Genomic DNA, 7,697 nt, shown 5'->3' on the forward strand with positions numbered 1-7,697 from the left:
ATACCACCGGGTAAATGATCAGCTAAGATAAACATCAATAAACCTGATCCTATTTCACCAAATATTATCTAAATGAATGTAAATGATCTAGTGTTCCAAAGTTTTGCTAAATTTTGTCATATTGAAATTCCAGCCTTTATTATTCAGCACAGGACAATTTATTTGGTCTGTCTGTCATGGTGAAATCTGGAAGGTCAACCAGTGTTTGTGAATATCATTTTAGACTGTATTTGTTTGATAACACTGTGAATATGTTTTATTGTTTGTTTGTGAGGAATATAATTGGTAATTATGCTCTCTGTTGAAAAGCATGTTTATTTTCTTTTATTTTAGTTTTGAGAACAGTTAAAAGAGCAATTTATAGAACTCGTATTAATAAATAAATATGTATTTATAAGCAACTTACAGAATGCAAGGAGAAACAGCAAGGTGGATTCTATTAAACATTTGTTGTTATGGCAACTATTTTGTTCTGTGTTCATATAACTATGTTTTGCTATTTCTTTTTAACAGAATCCCAAGTCTTGTCTACCTGGACAAAAATAATATTGCAAACTCTTTCTTGATTTGATGAAAAAAGAGGAACCTGAATAATGGAATATTCTGATTACATTGTCTCATAGAAATGTTTCTGTAAGTATTTTTTTGCACGTTTTGAGGACTATAAAAATTCTGTAATTATATTTTATTCTTTTATATTGTAATAATTCTGTGTTAATCTGAAAAGGAAAAATTTAATTCATTAATATATTTAGAAGAAGTAAGATAGTGGTTTTAAGGTTTTAGGTTGACATGCTTAAATAAGGCCTTTTTTCTGTGATACTAGTTGTACTGGTTTCAATGTTCTCAAATGCCTGGAAATTATATGTTTTTTTGTTGGTAAATTATATATATATATTTTTTTTAAAAATTATTATTAGTGTTTATACCAAATTTTGCAGGTTTGGGTACCATGAAATTCATTGGAAGTTTGGGGCTGGATTTGGCTCAACTTTCCACTGCAGGATTGAAATGGCTGCAGCTGCGTGCCAACTGAGCTGCCGGCGCTGGGCACAGACATTTTGTAAAGGGTCGATGCACCCAGGTAACATCATAGGGAGGAAATACCCACCCCAAAATAGCAGTATTCTGCTGCAAAAAAGCGGCCCCCACAACTTGAGGGGGATAGCCTTCCACTCTAGATACTGTGACATATGAATGACATACAAATTAAATTGATTCTTGCATAATATTTTTGGGGCTCGATCCAATATGTCAAACAGACAGACTACTGGGCACTTTAAAAGGACGGGTAGTGGGAAACCCCTTCCTCAGAAGTAACCTCTTTCTCATAGCTCAGTGCTCCTCCTCTTCTGCCAGCAAAAGCTGTGTTTCCAACTCTACACCTCCTCCTCCTGTGTCTGTTACTGCAGTTAGTATAAATCACCAAGGTAATTGCTAGGAAATAACAACATGCATGCACCCATCCTAGTTGCTAGTCGTGTGGTCTCTCCGTTTTTGAGAAATCATTAATAAGCACATCCTGGAAGCATTTACTTTAGGGTCTAGGTCCTTACTTATAGACCTTTCATGTCTCCACTGAGTGTAAACTCCTAAACATAAGGAGATTAGAGTAATTAAAAACCCTAATTAAAATAAGCCATGCAGTTGGCGGCAAGGAGTCTCTCCAACAACCTGGAGGAAATGGACAGGTGCATGCAAGCTTGTTTGTATAGTAACAGCTGTATGATTACAATTTGGTAGAGGTACCATTACTGACTTGCGACCATGTTAGGCCCACTCTTCTGCGGCAAAATGGGGGGCTTTATTCCACCTCAAAAGAGAAGTAAAAACTAATTTATTATCAAGACATCCTTTAAAGAAAGTTGACGGTTCCCTTTGTTCCCCATCGCCCATCAAACACAGATCCCACCTTTGAAGACCCTTTGAGCTCACGTTCCATTGACACAACTACTGGAGGACTCAGCAGCAGCAACTTGAGACTACAGTCACTGATAAGTACTTTCCTCCACCAACCAACAAAGGAAAATGGCTAACTGCGGTATGATATGGAGCAGAACCTGCAGCAGCCTACTTGGAGGACACCATTTCACCCCAATCCAAGATCCTCTAGACTTCTGAGCAACTAATCTGGAATTATGGCTGCAACTGGTCTAATTTGCACTGTACAAGCTGTCGTGACCAGCCAGAACCATGGCAGTGTGAGTTTAATGTGGCAGTCTGCATTGTTAACCCATAAAGCCTTTGCACACTAACTATGGAATGACTAACATGTGAAGATGAATCAAGCATGGGCCCAGCAGGATTTCAACACACCTGTGCCTAATGCTACAAATTAATTCACTCTGCAATTCCAAAATGGCCATGTGATGTTTACTATTTTGTGATGATGCCACCTGCTGCCACTAATTTTTCATGTTTATGCCGCTGCTTCTAACAGCACCAAGGCCATTGTGACCAGGCCAGTACTACCTGGTATGTAGAACACTACCCTAAGCATTGCCCTAAAATTTGTAATTTGTATGATGACCATCCTGATTTCTTTGTGTGATACAGGATGCAGAAGGGGTATTTCTACCACCCATCACATTTTTACATTTGTGTGCAGATTTTTTGGATTGAAATCCCTTCTAAATCTTGTCTGCTGCCATATTGGAAATCATTAGATTTTTGTTGGGTTTCAAATGGCCATCTATTATTCTGCTGTATCGTTCTGTGGTCTGTTTCATACAACCCTGAAATTATGAAACTTGTCTGATGAAAAGTTGGGCTAATTATCCAAATTTCTTTGTGTGCTACAGGTTGCAGTCTGTGGAGAAGTTAGACACTCAGAGCCAATATTAGGCATCTCATTAAACACAAGATCATTGGGAAGCGGATAAATTTCATCTGCCATCTGTCAGAACGTTATGTCAAGATTAAGTGTCACTGGCGTAAGTACTTTCTACCCTTTCCCTTCAAATTCTTCTAAATACACAGTCGGGCTTGGATATTTGAATCTTTATATAATATCTTGAGCTTTTCTACTGTCATTTTTGCACTAGGGTCCTAATTTCTGTGCAAAAAATGCATCATTTTGAGGCTTGTATTTCACAGTAACAAGTTAACAGATTCTAATTTGGGATGGATACATCAGTATCATAGAGGAGTATGGGTTTTAGATATCTAGTTTCCTAAAGCCTGTAGACTTCCGTTATCTGTGAATCAATTCTGTTTGCATTTATCAATCTATCTAAGTTGCAGCTTTGTGAACACCATAGGAGGGATCTCCAGAGAATCATTTACTCACTCCCACCAATAAGGCACCGGGGCGTGGGGATGAGAGATTGGAAACAACTAGCAGATAATCCATGGAAAATATGATTGCATGCCATGAAGAGCAGCAGGAGGAACCAGTTTGATTTTCTTTTCTGGTTGGAACAACTGTACTATACTAATGCAATCCAAGCCCCAGAAGTGAATGCTTTTAACCAAGCACAAAGCAAGCATGAGCTATTTTATACTGTTTAGTACAAATGAACATTGGCACATTTCCTACACATGACATATACAGAAGATAAAATTAATAAAGCAATACATTGTAAAACTTCTCAAATTATAAATGTATTAAAAACTTTGTATTTTCACTTCAAAGAGGTCATAGAATGGCTAGTAAATTATTTAAGGTCTCCTGCCGCATATGAAGTCTGTTTCAAGTGCACAGGAAAGATATTGTCAATACTCTTCTGTGTCTTACTAACTCAATCTACCCAAATCACTACAGAGTCTGCATCTAAGATGAAATTGTATAAGACTTTGGAAAGTTTTTGTAAAATTACTCATCTAAATACAAAAGAAATCTACTTTCAAATAATGTATTTCAAGTACTCTGACAGTAATGCTAGAAAGTGTCATACAAATTCATTGCTTAAAGGGAATCCATAACTATGTCCATCCCCCCAAAGAAATTACTATAATGGCTGAATACATGATAGAATACATGATGGGGAGTACACTGTGCTCTGTATAAACACAGGCAGTTGTATGGACTACTGTCTTCAAATGGTATGATCTTTGGTGACAGCTTTTCTGGGCTACTTGTTTCTAGTGAACTGCACTTTTCCTCAGGTCCAATATAACATTACACCTTAAAAAGGTACAAACACCAAAGCATATATATGTAAATACTATGGATAAAACTAATGTTAATGTACAAGAGAGTACATAATGGGGGTTATTTATCATATGCCGAGGCTCGTATGCCAGCATATGATGTGGTACCACCGGCGCAGTCAATTGGCTTCTGCCAACTCCACTGCCACCATCCCCCTTCATACTCTCTATGAAGGGTTGGAGTTGGAGCTAGCATAAAAGGGGAAATAACCACCAGTGACCCCCTATATGTTTTGGTTGGCCATCCATAGATTAGTCATTAGTGTTCATACCAATCCAAAATCTATAAAATAAACCAGCTCTCCACGCCTCCATGAGTCAGCTTGCACGGACACTCCTGAGACCCAGGGGAAACGTCTATGAAAAGAAAGACTGATGTCCAGCAGCAACCAATGTTGATATGAAATAATTTATTCTCTTTATTAATAACTGCATCATACATACAGGCTTCAAAACATGGCACAGTAGTAAGATGGACGCCTTTCAGTCTCTTCAGGCTTTAATCATGATCATAGTGTTCATACGAGCTGTTTAATGACTTTGACTATTTTATTTAACCCCTTAACGCTCTGTATGAGTCCTCTTCATACAAAGGTGGGGGTTTTTGCATATTGCAGAAAACCCCCACCGCTAATAACCGCGGTCGGTGCTTGCACCGATCGCGGCTATTAACCCCTCCGTTGCCGCCGGCAAAGTCGCCGGCGGCACTTAAAAGACGGCGCCGCGCGGGCGGCGCCATCTTTGTTACGAACGCCGCGCCCCCGAACGTCATCGGGGGGCGGCGATCGGTTGCCATGGTAGCCTCGGGTCTTCGGTTGACCCGAGGATACATGGCTTCTGCATATTCATTACAATGAGCCTGTGGCTCATTGTAATGTATAGTGTGCAAAAATGCCATATATTGCAATACTGTAGTATTGCAGTATATGGTAGGAGCGATCTGACCATCTAGGGTTAATGTACCCTAGATGGTCTAAAAAATAGTGAAAAAAAAAAGTTTAAAAGATAAAAAAAAATAATAAAATATTAAAAGTTCAAATCACCCCCCTTTCCCTAGAACGGATATAAAACATAATAAACAGTAAAAATCACAAACATATTAGGTATCACCGCGTCCCAAAATGCCCGATCTATCAAAATATAAAAACGGTTGTGGCTGGCGGTGACCTCCGAGGCGGGAAATGGCGCCCAAATGTCCGAAATGTGACTTTTTTTTACATCACACAAAAAATGAAATAAAAAATTATCAAAATGTCACACAGACCTCAAAATGGTAGCAATGAAAACGTTGCATCATTTCGCAAAAAATGACACCTCACACATCTCCGTGCACCAAAGTATGAAAAAGTTATTAGCGTCAGAAGATGGCAAAATTTTTTTTTTCTTTTTTGTACACATTCGTTTAATTTTTGAAAATGTATTAAAACACAATAAAACCTATATAAATTTGGTATCACCGCGATCGCACCAAACCAAAGAATAAAGCTGAGGTGTTATTTGGAGCGCACAGTCAAAGTCGAAAAAACTGAGCCCACAAGAACGTGAGTTTTTTTTTTCAGATTTTCCACATTTGGAATTTTTTTTCAGCTTCGCAGTACACGGCATGTTAAAATAAATAACATTACGGGAAAGTAAAATTTGTTATGCACAAAAAAAGCCCTCACACAGGTCTGTACATGTAAAAATGAAAAAGTTATGGATTTTTGAAAAACCCTGCGTCCTTAAGGGGTTAATGACAGTTCAATATACTAATACACAAATAATGCACTTGTTTGAATAAGTAATGCATTAATATATTTTGTATTCTCTATTTGGAATAAGTCAATTAGTTGAATAATAATAAGGATATGCAAGATTGATAATGGATATTGACACATAACTAAAGGAGTTTAATAAACAGGCAGCTGGGTTTAGCAAAAATTATATGTGTTTCATGTATTTACCAGGTGTCCAGAAGTGGGTGGAATAATACATTACGGGACAGAGAAGTCCTTAAAGGGGTTATCCGGGTTTAAAAATTTTTTTATGGCCGGGCTGGGGAGGGCTATTTAAACATAATAAACATGTACTTACCTCCTCCGGTGCTGCCGATGTCCCGCACCGCGGCCCGTCTTCTCCGTGCTCCGGTTTCATTACACCGGCGCACAGGGAGCTTCCGGCCGGCCGGATGCTCCCATGCGCACCATCTCCCAGCGCTTACAACGCTGAGAGATAGGGACGGATGGGAGGAGCCGTCCACAACGCGGACCAGAAGCTCCCTGTGCGCGGCTTCCGTGCCCCTGTTTGTTTACAGGGGCACGGATCAAAGTGACCGCAGCGCGGCACATCGGCGACGCCGGAGGAGGTAAGTCCATGTTTATTATGTTTAACTATCCCTCCCCAGCCCGGCCATAAAAAGCTTTTTAAACCCGGATAACCCCTTAAAGGTATGAGTGAATGATATGGTTAGGTGTATGTGGTAGCAGAATGGTAAAGTGCTGTACGGTAATACAAAAATTATCTTACCAGTATTATATAGTTTTGACTATTGCAATGCACTTTCGATTTTATGTTCATCAACTTTATTTTAAATGTCTCTTGTACTCTCTTTTACATTATCTACATAATTTTTTACATTTGGAAGTGTGTATATTTTTGTAGTGTAATCTTATATTTGAGCAGTTCACTCTCGAAATGTGTAGTCCAGAAATTAAAACTCCTGCCTTAATTATCTTTTTGGTAGTGCGTCAACAACAAACCTGGGTTTTAATATATATATCCAATACATAAAATGATTATTTTATAGATTTTTTTTGGTACTCTTGGGTTTTCCCTGTGGCCAGCTTAGTGGTACTTTCCATTAGAGCTTATTCAGATATGTGGTTCTGCTAATATTGTTCCTTTTATAAATACATTTCCCTCAACTTCTGTGGCCAATCTCACTCACTCACGTAGTGATCACCGATGCTGTGAGTTGCAGACTGACTTCCAGTCTACTTTCTCATACTTAAAGCATAACTGAACTTTTAATAAAATTGAATTAATACATAGAACAGGTAATATTTCTCTTTATTTCAGTTCTTGATTAAAACACTGTCCTTTTTTCTTTTGCTTTCCTTCTAACTTATGCAGTTTATGAACAGTAAATACTCAAGTATAAGCTGAGTTTTTCAGCACAAAAAATGTGCTGAGAAAAAATAAACTTGGCTTATACTTGATGCTGTAAAAAAAAAAAAATCTGTACTCACTTTCAGATGCCCCCAGCAGGTCCATTTTTTTGTGTTATGATTAGATAGCTCGACTTATACTCAGGTCGGCTTGTACTTGAGTATATACAGTAAATCACATTTTTGTCCTGTACTCCACAGACCTGATAATGTTGCTAATGAATTAACTCTTCAAGGGCACTACCACTGGATATTCTAACCTCTTCATGGAGCTAAATGGTAATGATAAAATAGTCTATACATTATCACTCAAAAGTTTTGGGTCACTTAGAAATTTCTTTATTTGTGAAAGAAAAACACATTTTCTTTCAATAAAGGTAACATTAAATGAATCTTACC

At 38.1% G+C, this 7,697-nt stretch overlaps 1 long non-coding RNA gene across 1 annotated transcript; it reads left to right on the forward strand.

Annotated features, from left to right (window-relative positions):
- The first annotated feature begins 509 nt into the window (after nt 1–509).
- On the forward strand, nt 510–3,569 carry LOC140134042 (uncharacterized). The gene is made up of 3 exons (XR_011856037.1): nt 510–633; nt 2,802–2,933; nt 3,238–3,569. It is a non-coding gene; the product is annotated as an uncharacterized lncRNA (long non-coding RNA).
- Nucleotides 3,570–7,697: the final 4,128 nt, after the last annotated feature.

The sequence above is a fragment of the Engystomops pustulosus genome, chromosome 5 (assembly GCF_040894005.1).
Source record: "Engystomops pustulosus chromosome 5, aEngPut4.maternal, whole genome shotgun sequence".
In the NCBI taxonomy this organism is placed as follows: domain Eukaryota; kingdom Metazoa; phylum Chordata; class Amphibia; order Anura; family Leptodactylidae; genus Engystomops; species Engystomops pustulosus.